Consider the following 13,254-nt stretch of genomic DNA (forward strand, 5'->3'; position numbering starts at 1 on the left):
AAAGTTTGTATTATTGCCTTTTCTGTTCCTCAATAATCCTGTAATTCCTCATGGTTGTTCACACAAATATTTCGAGAAGTATGTAGTTTAACGTCAGATTTTGTATTGCGTAATTCATATCCAATCTAGGCTTCGAAGTACATCATTCTAGGAACATGAATCAGATAAGCCATTGTTGATACCCTCGATATGGTATATTTCCCCTTAAAGAACGTATTTAAATAAAGGTTTCAAAGGGACATGATATACAGTCCACAATAGTAAGAAAGTGGCGTATTCATGATATAAAATATGTAGAATAATGTCTGTAATGGAATAGGTTGGCATATATGCGTGTGTTCAGACGCTTATTAATTTGTGTGTTAATTTCTTTATAAAGTAGTAAAATAAAAGACTTATTAAAATTCCTCCTCCAATTTCGATTTTGTTTGGAGTAGATACTCTTGGGCCGTGGGGCCGTATAAAATAATAAATAGATATTAATGTTGTCTTTATTGTATTACTTTCATAAAAAAATATAGTTAACATGTAACACGACATTCATTGACTGTTAGGCGGTACATAGTTTCCCGGCTCGGCTAGTATATATAGTAACAACTAATCTATGTATAGTAATTAATACTGGTTATAGACACGAGAATAACAACTTAACAAAGTTCACAATCCACTCAACATAAAATTATTACCGAAACATTTTCACTTCAAAGCTAAAGCACCAAGTGAGCTATTTACAAAAGCTCGTAAAATATTATAAAAGCCTGTGAACACGTGTTTCGCAGTTATGACGCGTAAGCTCTTAAATTGCTTTGTATTGGGATTACGTGGATCGTTGCGACGTATTTAAGCATTTTTATTTTTACCAGGTATCGCTTATGATTTCCATTCATAATACTTGTAATATAATACATAAGGTATAATGAAAATGGGTGCGTGTACGTGTACACACGTAAGAAGCACTTCTTTATAACCTTATTTTACAAAAATGATCTACTATATGCAACTTTACAGAAATTGGTTAAATAAAGTTAAATTAGATAAAGTTTAACAAAAGGCTTTTATTATCATAGAAATGAATAGTTTCGTCACGAGGTTTTGTCACGATCGATTTATTAAATAATAAAGACATTTTAGAATTTGGCTATTTATTTATGAGCATATACTTAGAGTGCATGATTAACAGTTAAGGTATGCTGTACTTAAACGATTTAGAAAAGAATTCCTAAATGCAACCGTTTGTCAAAAACTAATGTTATTTACTAACAAGATCGAGCATTACATCTTTGGATTATACCGTTCTGTACACATGTATGGATGTATTTTCCTTGGAGGATGGGATGGGCTGTGGTATGGAATACTACATGTGTAGACACGTTGCCACCTGCGGACAAGGACACAAGTTGGCACGGACGAGAGCAGACGAAAAATAAAAATAAAATCGGCAATGTTGATTTTGTTGTCCGCTTAAGAGTAGATTTTGTTCTCTTGGGCCAACTTGAGATTGCACAGTCGCTAATTAATCATTTAAGCAGCAGCAGATAGTACCGGTAACACTAGAGCTGGCGTATGGCTGGCTTGGATATGGATATGGATAAGTAACGAAATACAGCGTGGAATTGCTGCCAGGGTTAAAGGTACAGACACTGCCACGGGACCAAGCTTTATAGATTTATTTTAGTTTTCTATTTATCCATTTATGATTATTATTGCTATGTAGGTTAACAATATTTGTCATTTTTAAAGATACTAGAATCTGAATACCGTTGTAGGTAAGTGAAGTCAATTAAAGAAGCTAACAATTTGATTATATATTTTATATTAAGTCAAGTCAAGTCAAAAATCATTTATTCATGTAGGTAACACAATGTACACTTGAACGTCAAAAAAGAAATATACATTAAATGCTTCTAATTTTACATTTACTGCCAGTTCTCAAATAAAGGACGTAGAACGGAAGGGAAGAACTGGCAAAAACTCTCCGCCACACTTTTTAATCGCCAAGTGTTTATATTAGTATTACAATACTATATATATTATTTAAGTATAAATATTATACAATGTATTAGCATTACAATATTTTGGTAACTTGTTTATATTAACAAATGTATAATTCAGGTAAACACTTGAATAAACTTTAACTAATTTGAAAACTTTGATGTAACAGTTAAGCCCCTTTGCTGTGGTCTCCATCCAATTACTTACTAAATTGTGTCAACTATATACAGGCTTAAAGTCCTTTCTCAAAAGGTCCAATACCCAGTTGCCTCCAGCAATAAAGTACCACGAAAATATCTAAATGAATATCTAAATGGCGCAGATGCAGACCTGGCAAACGTTGTTTTGCCATTTAGATAATATTATACTTTATTAAAAATGTCGGTCAGTGGTAGAAGCGCGAAAAGTAAGGTTTTTATTTTGTTATGTTTCGAATCTTAATAAATTTAAAGATGTTAATGTACAATACACTACACATGTACTTCCTTTTTCAATCTTCAGGTTAAACCTTAGTGGTTTTTTTGTCTTTCCGTAACTTAAATAAATGTATTGTTAAAACATAAAACTAATTGCCTACTACCACGCGCGGTTGTATAATGTGTGGTCTGAAAACGGGCTGGAGCCGCAGGGGACAGCGAGTTCTTTTTCCGAGCAAATTTTCTCCTACTTTTAAAATTTTCACAAGCCAAAGGTAAGAGTGTTCTTACGGACAACTTTTCTATACATTATCACAATTCTATTTGTTATTAAAAATGTATTTTTATAAATGCGAAAACGTGTTATTTTCAACCATTCTCCATTAATTATTAACAAAGAAAAGTATCTTTTATAAAAGGGAATTTTCGCGACAGTTAAGCGTAATATGATTTGTATTTCGCACGTTTATTTCACATATTTCTGTCTGATATTATATGAAATGGAATATTAAAACAATCAATGTTTCAGTCTACTAGGTTTGACCTGAATTTTTTATTGAATTTCAATGTATTCGATGGCTTACAACCAATTCAATTTTTGAAAATATGATACAATATGTTTATAGAATTTTTGTGTATCAGAATGCTTTGATATGGCGTATAAATTGTTTTGTTATTGATTATTTAGCCTAAAAAATACAAACTTCAAATATGTACAATATTAATATGTAAGATAATTTATTGGATATAGTCAAAACATTAAGCATTACATGATCAAGCGCATAACTCTTACAGGACTAGCAAAGGTTTGTAATCCAGAGTTTTTTAGCTTGATTTAGACTTAACTTATTTTTATTCAAAATAAAGATAAAATAATCAACGAAGCTCAGCTGATAACATCTTTTTTCTTTAAATATGTAAAATGTTTCATTCAAGTCTTCTGCCTGAAACCGCGACTTCGAAGCTGGTGGCCTCGTTGGGTCTCTCCTGGGGCAACCGGGAGTCTTACCTGGCGGGGCATGTAAGGCCTGCTCGATACCTGCACCGATTTTGACACTACGGCTAATCAAGAATACTCCTCGGCTCCACCGGACATCATCCCAGGACCGAGTCGAACACCGCTCGTCAGTCCTCACAATAACAATCCAACCACATCGACCATCTGTATCCTAGCACGCTGAAGCCGAAAGGGCGAAAAAGCCCTTACCTATACCATATTAGCAGCATACCGCCCCGTATTAGCAGGACGCGATCACACCACATACGCCTCGAACGCCTAAAAACGTCACTCTCGAGGGAGGGCGCAACGAATAAAGTCTTCTAAAGTGTTGAAAAATGAAGAACAAAACTTCGGAAGCGGCCATGTAGAAAGTTCCTTTGGAATGCCATAAACTTTCTTCTTGCTTCTTTATCTTAAAAGACGATAAATAACGTACGAAACATTTCTATACCTCATTAATTGGAACAAAGTTGAGATTTTATTTGGACCGAATTATGGTAGTTTTAATTCGAAATAGCGATGCTTTATTCAATGCACGTTCAATGGATCTAGATTCTAGACTAAGTTTTGAAACTATCCATAATTTTAAACTGATTTACAACAATCAAGTTGGCCATTCAACCTTCGCTTAGTTCAAGCAACAAATCGAAACTTAGATTGAAAGGCTTATGGTATACATCAATATTATGTACAATTTCATGGAATATTTTACAAGATCTATTGTTATCTTCAAAGGTTTATAAAATAATAAGTGTTAGCCTACTAAAGTACATCCTCTGGCGTCGTGCGTTTGAGATCTGGCTGTTTTATACGGTTAAAGAAACATCGTTATTACAGACGAAGTAGTTCTAATTTATTAATAATAGCAATGGGCTACTACTTACTGGTATGCTTTCTTTTGATAAATAATTAATAATTATTCGTGATCTGGCGTTTTTTTACGATAGATAGATAGAGACGTGTTAGCCTGAAGTTGGTTTCAATCTTCTATGTGCGCTTTTAACAATCGCTGGAACGGAGTAGGAAAACATCGTGAGGCAACCGGCATGCCTTAGACACAAAAATTCAGTTTCACAAAACATACATAAAAAAACATGATCACAAAACATACGGAGATCTAAGGCCCAGACTTAAATGGTCGTAGCGCCAATGTCAATGACCTAATAATATATTACTTGTGATTGAGACTTCATCATAGGAAACTTTTTTAAAGAAAATCTTTAAAATGTCGGCGAACGTAGGGTATTTGTGGTGTTAATGTCATTGAACGAGTCAAGGCTGTACATTTTGCTCACTTAGGCTTTCTTAGCTTTATAAGCGTGATTTCCTAAATCGTCGGAATTACGAGAAACTCCAGACGTAGTCACTCGCTTTAACAGTTACATTCATTCGTTACATAGCAATTAAAATTTTATTATTTCACATATATTACACATTATTGCGAGTGGTTAATATAGAGTAAAACTAGAATCTTCTACTATTTAAAGCACCTCGATGACTCGTACAGTTATGATCATCTTTAGAAATAGCGGGGCTTATAGCGTATTTTCGAAAAAATATATATGACATTTATATTTTGAAGATCGTAAATTAGTGTAACAAGAGATAGTCTAAACCATAAGGCGTCATGTTTTCTATATGCGAGCGACATATTTACAAAGAGCATATCGATATCTTCTGAGCAGTGTGGGTTAATAGAGGACGTATGGAAAAAAGGAAATCATTCGGTGGTTTGGCCTTGTAGTACGGATGAATATGAAGCAGTTAACAAGTAGGATTTTTTAATTTAATGTAAAAACATAAATTAATATAACAAAAAACAACAAATTTAATATATTGTTATGGGTTTTTAACATTAAATAAAACAAATTAGCACATATTAGGATATTTAGAAAAGCAACCTCAAACAATTAAACGAGAAAAATACAAAACTAAAATATAGTAAACTAAATCTTATAATTAACTTAACTAAACAAATGTGTGCGCCATGAGGATTTTGGTTTATCCTACCAAATCTATTATTTACCACATAAACAAATGTGTTAATTTATCATTCAATAATGAACATCTAATTTGAGGGCGTTTCCCAAAGCCCTCAACATAGTTATTTCCGAAATAATTCAAAATTATACATCACACCAGATATAATTTATGTCTTTAAAGTGTCTAAAACACGGCAATCACCGCCCGTGCCTCTCGTTTTCTCCCTACCCTCATCCTATTATAATATAATCACTAAAATATATTATTAAAAGGAGTCCCACAAGGCAAGGTTCTGAAGATACTGGCAGCGGTGCATAGCTTTGAATAGCTAGACTAATTCTTTGTCCAAGGTAGCTGTCAGGTCTTCGGTCTCCTGTGGTTTGACTAACCTGTTTGATATTTCCTTAAAAAGTCTTACATGACATTATGAAAATTTATGTGACAATTGCATGCCTAGTTTTATATAGCTGATTGGGCTGGTTAAAAAATCAGGTAGACCGAGGCTACGTTGGTGGGATGGAGTTGTGAAGGACCTCGAAACAATAGGGGTTTGCAATTGGAAACGAGAAGCTCTGGATAGATTGCAATGGCGAAGTGTACTTGAGGGGGCTGTATAACCATTGATGATAATGTTTGTGCTGGTTCCACATAGTAATGGTGCGCGGAAAAACTGCCTTAAAAAAACGCTCAGTTGTAGAACGACGGACGTCAAGGTGATACGGTGAGATGATATTTAGCGTTGACGTCCGATAATACGATAAAATATGCAGAGATACCACCACATCTTTAAGCCAACGCCAAGAGATCAAGCCCCACGGAAAGTCACTGGTCGTTGACGATTCGAAACGTTCGTTGAAAAGGCTATATAGGTCGGGTTAAATAGGCCTTATAGGACATAATAATAACAATCAATGGCGCTACAACCTGTTTAGGTCTCAGATTTCTGTATCTGTTTCATGATCATTTCTAAATTGAATAGGCAAGTAGGTGATCAGTCTTCTGTGCCTGACGCACGCCGTCGACTTTTTGGGTCTAAGGCAAGTCGGTTTCCTCACGATGTTTTCCTTCACCGTTCGAGCGAATGTTAAATACGCACATAGAAAGAAAATCCATAGGTGCACAGCCGGGGATCGAACCTACGACCTCAGGAATGAGCGTCGCACACGGCCAACACTGCTCTGACTTATCGGACATACCTGGACCAAATTCTTGAGGTACATAAGAGACAAGTAAAAAGTTCCCATAACCGAGCATGCATGGTGAATGTCATATAGATTAAGCGGGAGATACGTGCACTCGACTACCTCTTCGGGAAAAAGGCGGAAATAATATAGATAAATATCGTTAAATTACATTTATACCTATCGAAAAGCAAATTTTTAACGTCACATCCAAAGCTCATACAGTCGGTACATTCTTATTAAAATTTCACACAAACAGACGGTGCAATTTATGCTTAGAGCGAAATTGGAAAATTTAAGGAAAAGGATTCATGCTTTTTATGCTGACCTTACACTTATGTGTTAGGGTTGACACGACTATTTTTATTGATAAAATGTCACACAGTAACATTTGCATACGTTTTTCTATTCACCTTAGATGGTTGTATTATAATTTTGATACTAATTATGTTCAAAATTCTGAAGTTATGAGTGAAGGAAAATATCATATAAATTATGTGTGCCCGACACACACTGATGCCTCGTATGCAGACTAATACTGCTCACGCCTGCCTCCTACGAAGTAGTTTAATAAAAATGTAATTACACTCTACACACACACGACTCAATTAGTCGAGACAATCTTTAAAAAAATGTGTGCGTGTACTGTACAAACGTAAGAAGTGAAACTTCTTTATGACCTTACTTTTCGAAAAGTGATCTAATATATGCAACTTTACAGATTTGGGTATAGTTAAATAAGATAAAGTTTAACAAAAAGCTTTTATTATCATAGACATTAATACAATTATTTATTTTTTTATTACTATTAAGATTATTACAGAATTTCATTAATTGTTATAGAATTATTACTATCATTGTTATCGTTATTATATATTTTTGTTATTAATGGCCTCGAATCTCTTCGAATCAACCGTAGTAGGGAGAAGAAAAAGGTGGCAATAACGGAATAATGTGACGCGTAATCGAAAAATGTGACGGTATTTTTTTTACAACGCCTATAAAGAAGTTTCACTTCAAAAAGTAATGGCGTTATAATATTCGTCGTCATAACGTATTAATCTCATGTCTTACTATTAAAATCTAATGTAGATTATTATTACACTGGGTGTTATATTAGACAAACATTCGTAGGATAGAGTCTTATACTTAGCGTGAAACCCAAGAGTTTCATACAGCTAGTTCGCCAAGTTCCAAATCCCATACTAAATTTATTCAGTTAAAATATATGTACTGGCTAATCGTCTTTAAAAATCAATACTATACCTTCAACATGTGGGTCAAATAAAAATCTTAAGAGGTAGCCCTAAGCCAGAGCCAGTGTGATTACAAAGCCCACCCGTTTTCATGAATAATAAACATTCTCATATCACTTGTACGGGTTTACTCGCATTTTTAGCTTAAACAACGATTCGTATTTAATTTGCAAACGTGCAGGTACGATAGGATTTTACTTGTTATGGTATTGAGCTTGTATATAGAGCTGTGTTGGCGTAGTCTTCAGTGAGCGTCATCCCTGAGGTGATAGGTTTTGTTGTCTGGGCAGTTGGACTTTCTACGTGCCCATTTGACATTCACTTGTACGGCGGAGTCCAATGAAAATATCAGGTATTCATGTAGGTAGCATAAAGTACTTATGAAAACTCCGTCGCTCTTAAATCGCTAAGCTTTTTGAAGTTATACTTATTATGACGCGTTGGGGAAAAATGATGAGAGTAAATTTTTACAATGCGCGCGCACACCGTCACAAAAGACCGACACCCGTACAGCGTCCCAATAACCGACACCCTTGAGTTAGCATAGTCAACATTGTAAAATTAAAAATGTCCTTTCCTTTAATTATGTAGAAATATTTTTTTTGTGAAATTGAAAAAAACTTTATTTAACTAGATAATGCGTTATAATAACACTTTCAATGTATTAAATATCTTTCATTGTTAGTGTGAATAAAGCGAAAGATAAAAAAAATAAAAAGATTTATATCTTGTTACGCCAAAGAAGTACAACTTCTAACACATATACATAAGTACACACACATGTTTTATTTATAAAATATTTGTAAGCATTTGTATTACATTATGTCCCTCATAACATGTTAACGTTACTGTAATTATTTAAGAAAGTATTAATAAGAAGTATAAGTGAAAGTCGAGGCCCAGGCTGTTTACTTACATAATAAAAATATCTCATTTTCGAGTACTATAATAACATTAACTTTACGTTATTATATTTAATATTAGTACACGAAATCTAATAAAGTGGCGTCCTCTAACTTCTTCCATTTGCCTCTCATCTTCGTTACTATTTTCCAATATATTCCCGCTATCACTTTTATTTCATCTTTCCAGATTTCTGGTGGGCGTCCTTTTTTTCCCATTCCACGTAAAGGACTATCGTAATAGCTGCCCATAGGTGTCAGGTTATACTGTTATAATTATATAAGAAATAAACGTATTCTAATCTGACATTTAATAAATGAATAATATTAATTTTATTTATAAGTAACCAATACTTAACATATGGGTTTGGTATACACCCATATACGTCGTAGATTTCATTATAGACGAGAGTACTGTGCCAACGTAGAATAATTTATGTTCAATACGTAACTCAAATAACGTTTTCAAATAGAGAATTTGATGAAGTTCCTGCAATACGGCTAGGAGAAGTTATTTGTTACTTTATTATTATTATTAAGTCTTTTTTTCTGACCTTATATTTACATTTGTTTTAGTTACATAACCTAACTTAATCATCAGATGTGCCGGTTTTGGTGATCAGTGTGACACATAGGCCTCCTCCAGGTGCTTCCATTATTAGTTCTTATTGTCCAAGTGGTGCCTCCTATTCTAAAGAGAATAGGTATAAAGATACCGTCTGCCCATCTCTTGCTCAGTTTTCTTCTTTTCTTTTTTCCACCTCGTGGTTGCGATTCTGTAGCATTTTTTGTCCATTTCAACCTGCTGCCTCTTGTCATGAGCCCAGTCCAGCGCCATTTCAACTTCCGTATTTCCTTATAGTGATAATATGATTATAAATAAATGTTTTATTAAAAGAAAAATTAAGGTATTATATGCAATAACGCAAAAATGTGCCTGATATCTTAATGCGGACACATATCAAACTAGAAACGTTATATAAAAAAATAGATAACCTCTTATTAATCTTTTCGCATTGATATTTAACTCAATCCTTATAATTAACATAAGTTTATTTCTTATTTGTAATCTTGTTCCTCTTCGTCAAGGACCTCATAATGAGGAAGCCTTCACCTCCAAAGATACCACCTAGACACATAATATAATACATTTTAATCTTTTCCGTTTTAAAATAAGCTACAAAAATTATTTCCTTATACTATTTTAAGGCAACTACAAAACAGTTTATTTTATTAAGATATTATTTAAAATTATAAATGTATTGCTGGGATTAATATCTCATCTCCATAACAGGATCTATAGAATTTAGAATTATCCTCCCAATAAGACGTAGAACTCCAATACAGAGGCATAGCTTAATAAGCTAGCCAAGTGGTCTTGAATCAATTACGTCATCGATTTTTGATTGTATCGTATCCTGATAGTTCATTTGTCTTAGACGTAAACTACCACGTAAAATAGTATACAAGCATAATATTTGGTCTGTTAAATTACTTGTTAAGAATTGATATAAAATATGTCACATTCTGGACGAGGCAACTCATAATAAAACTTAGAAGGCTTTGAATTTAAGCCGAATTCTAAATTTGGTGGAAAATTTTAACTATAGCTATCACAAAGAACAGTTACTATCGTTTATTGTACACACAATAACAGTGGTATATGCCATGAGTGTCAAAATACCCTGTGTGTCCTTGTTTGATTTTAAAATAATATATAATCTTTACTTAAAACTAATTGTGGGTAGAAACAAGAAACGATGAAAGATTTCAGTTTCAGATGAATTCAGATTTCAGATGAAAAAACATTTCAGTGCAATAAAAACACTTACCCCAACACGTACAATAAATACAACTGTTGTGTTGTATTGATTGTACGCGTTCGGACCAAAATCATTACATAATATTTTTTTTAATATGTACAAAACGCCTACTGAGTGGATACAGCTTAACACTGTCATACAAGAATTACTAGAGTCGAATCATTAGCTATCCTTAGCAAAACGCGATCTCTATTTCGAACATTAGCCTATCGTTACAGCCAACACGACTCTCTGTGGGACATAAGTGTCTCCCATAAATTAGTAGGACTGGTTCATCGCAGTCTGCATTTCCTGCTGCAGGTCATGTGAATCGTAATTAGGTATTATAACACCAGGCACTTTATAACATAATTTTTCATCTCTGAATAATTAAAAAATAAATGTAAATTGTTCATAATTCAAAATAATTGCCATCTCAAGATGTTTGCGTAATAAATTCGAGGGATTACAAGTGGCGAGGTAATAAGTACCCACTTTAATCACACTTAAAACATGAGAAAAAATGAAACAATTCAGCAGTTTTGCAGCCTTCATCAAACTTCCTGTTTTGAATAATTAAAACAATGGCGACGCGAAGCCTCCTCGAGAAACAAATGAGATGAACAATGTGTTAAAATATTTTTTGAGAATTTTCTCCCGACTTTTGTTTGAATTGTGGCTGCTATTTCGTCGTTTATTAACATTTGACCTTATTTTAACTTTGAAGGTTCTACTCAGTTTTATTGTGTAGGACATGATGAGTCGTATTCTTCATTGCTGAAGGTCGTGTAAGGTGCCTGCTGGCCTGCTAGTGATATCTCTCTGCTTTGTTCGGTCTATAGCTTTCCTTAGCTGTTATAGGGAGACCCGTGAGAATCGTGAAATTTTACGAAGATAAGAATACTACTTTTATAGTGCTGCGTAGGATTTAGGTACCGTCTACCGTACGCCCGGACAAATGTAGATATTTAGTCTTAAATTAGTAAAAAACAATAGTAATATATTGTATCTACGTAAAACGGTGTGGACCTAATCAAATATCTTATAGTCGACACAATTATGGATTTCAAGTATGCAAGCATGCTTAAAAAAATAATACTTCATCGATTTCGTATTTAAAATAAATGGTACAAACGCAATACAGCACTAAATGAATAATACAATTTATAATTCGTTAAATCTTCAGTGCTATACATATTAAATTGTTATATGGAAAATATAATGGAGTATTGGAATATTTTACACTAAATTTAGTGTAAAATATTCCAGGCCTCCTCGAGTAAAACTTGCCTTGCCAAACTATTATTTGATAGTGTATTATTCTAGTACAGTCCGACGCCTGAGGCAGTTTCAATTAACATTGTAACTTATGTTAGACGATGTATGGGACTAGCTTAAATTTATTATCACAAAGTTTGAATAAATTAATATTTGATATTCTATTACGTTACTTGAGGTCCAAAATAATTGTGTAGAATCGAGGCAACCTAACTGATTTTGCATTACTTTAGAGGCGCACACCAGGACATTCTTGTTGTGTCTTCTTATACAATAAAATAACAAAAACTTAGCAAAAATATGAAACTAAAAATATAACACACTGAATCAAAATTTTCATAAATTAGAGCGTGCGCGTATGCAGGTGTGTGCGTGAATGAAATCAATATGGCTACGTAAACTGTCTCTAAAACTACCACAAGCTATATTTATCTGTAGCTCCATGTAATATCAGAACTAGCTGCTACCTCAAGCTATCTGCTCTGTTTATCTTATATGTTTGTATATAATAGGAAAAAGATAACAGTGATTTTGTCTGTGCCTGCGTTTTCTAGTTTGTATTGTAGTACCATGTTCACAAACTACATTGGACAAAGAACAAAATAATAGTTATAGAGTACAGAATAATGATTCGACATTATTTTTTTCATAATTCTAGTATTATATATTTCGTATATTAAAACCTACACATAACAATTTTCTAAACCTACAAATAATAATAGAACATTATTCAGGCAATACTGGCAGCATTTCCTCGCTGTATTTCGATACTTATTCGTTGAGCGAGGAAGACACCAGCTCACCGGTACATTTAATTATATTTTAATAAATAAAAAACCATCACCGCTAACGTTTTACTTCGTGTTACAAAACGCAATATTGAAGTCTATAGCCACGAGTAATTCTACCATAATATCCCTGTATAGATTTTATAACAAGTGCTTTATATACGATAAATTACTAGAATTAGACTATGTTTGCATTTGGTAAAATGTTATGAAAAAAATGGTGTAATGGTGCGGGTCAGGCAGCCAACACGTCTAAAAACCGACGTTACAATCATTACAATGATGTCTTATAATTTTACGATTAGTTATTGGTCCTTCGAACCGGTATGTGGTTGTACTTATCGTTCCCTATAGGTCAAAGAACAGCATTTTCTTCACAAGACCAAATCGATGTCTATCCGTCACTACAATATACAGTTTATATACTTGCATCCAAAATGATTTACGAAGCAAATACATCTCATGAACTTCGAAGTACGATAAGAGGTTAGATTTATTTCTATCAAGATATAAATAATTCAGGCTTGTGGAAACAGATATGATATACGAATGGTATAAATTATTTACGAAACCAGATCCTGACAGGTCGTTGTTTTTATTTGATTTGTGTTTTCTATTTTTATCAAAGCTTTTACTCTACTGTGTGCATACTGCAT

General features: G+C 33.5%; 1 protein-coding gene across 2 annotated transcripts in view; it reads right to left on the reverse strand.

Moving 5' to 3' along the window:
* LOC123712729 (Ig-like and fibronectin type-III domain-containing protein 1) overlaps positions 1 to 13,254 on the reverse strand; it is a 138,470-nt gene that overhangs the window by 49,846 nt on the left and 75,370 nt on the right. The window lies entirely within an intron of this gene.

The sequence above is a fragment of the Pieris brassicae genome, chromosome 8 (genome assembly GCF_905147105.1).
Source record: "Pieris brassicae chromosome 8, ilPieBrab1.1, whole genome shotgun sequence".
Lineage (NCBI taxonomy): Eukaryota > Metazoa > Arthropoda > Insecta > Lepidoptera > Pieridae > Pieris > Pieris brassicae.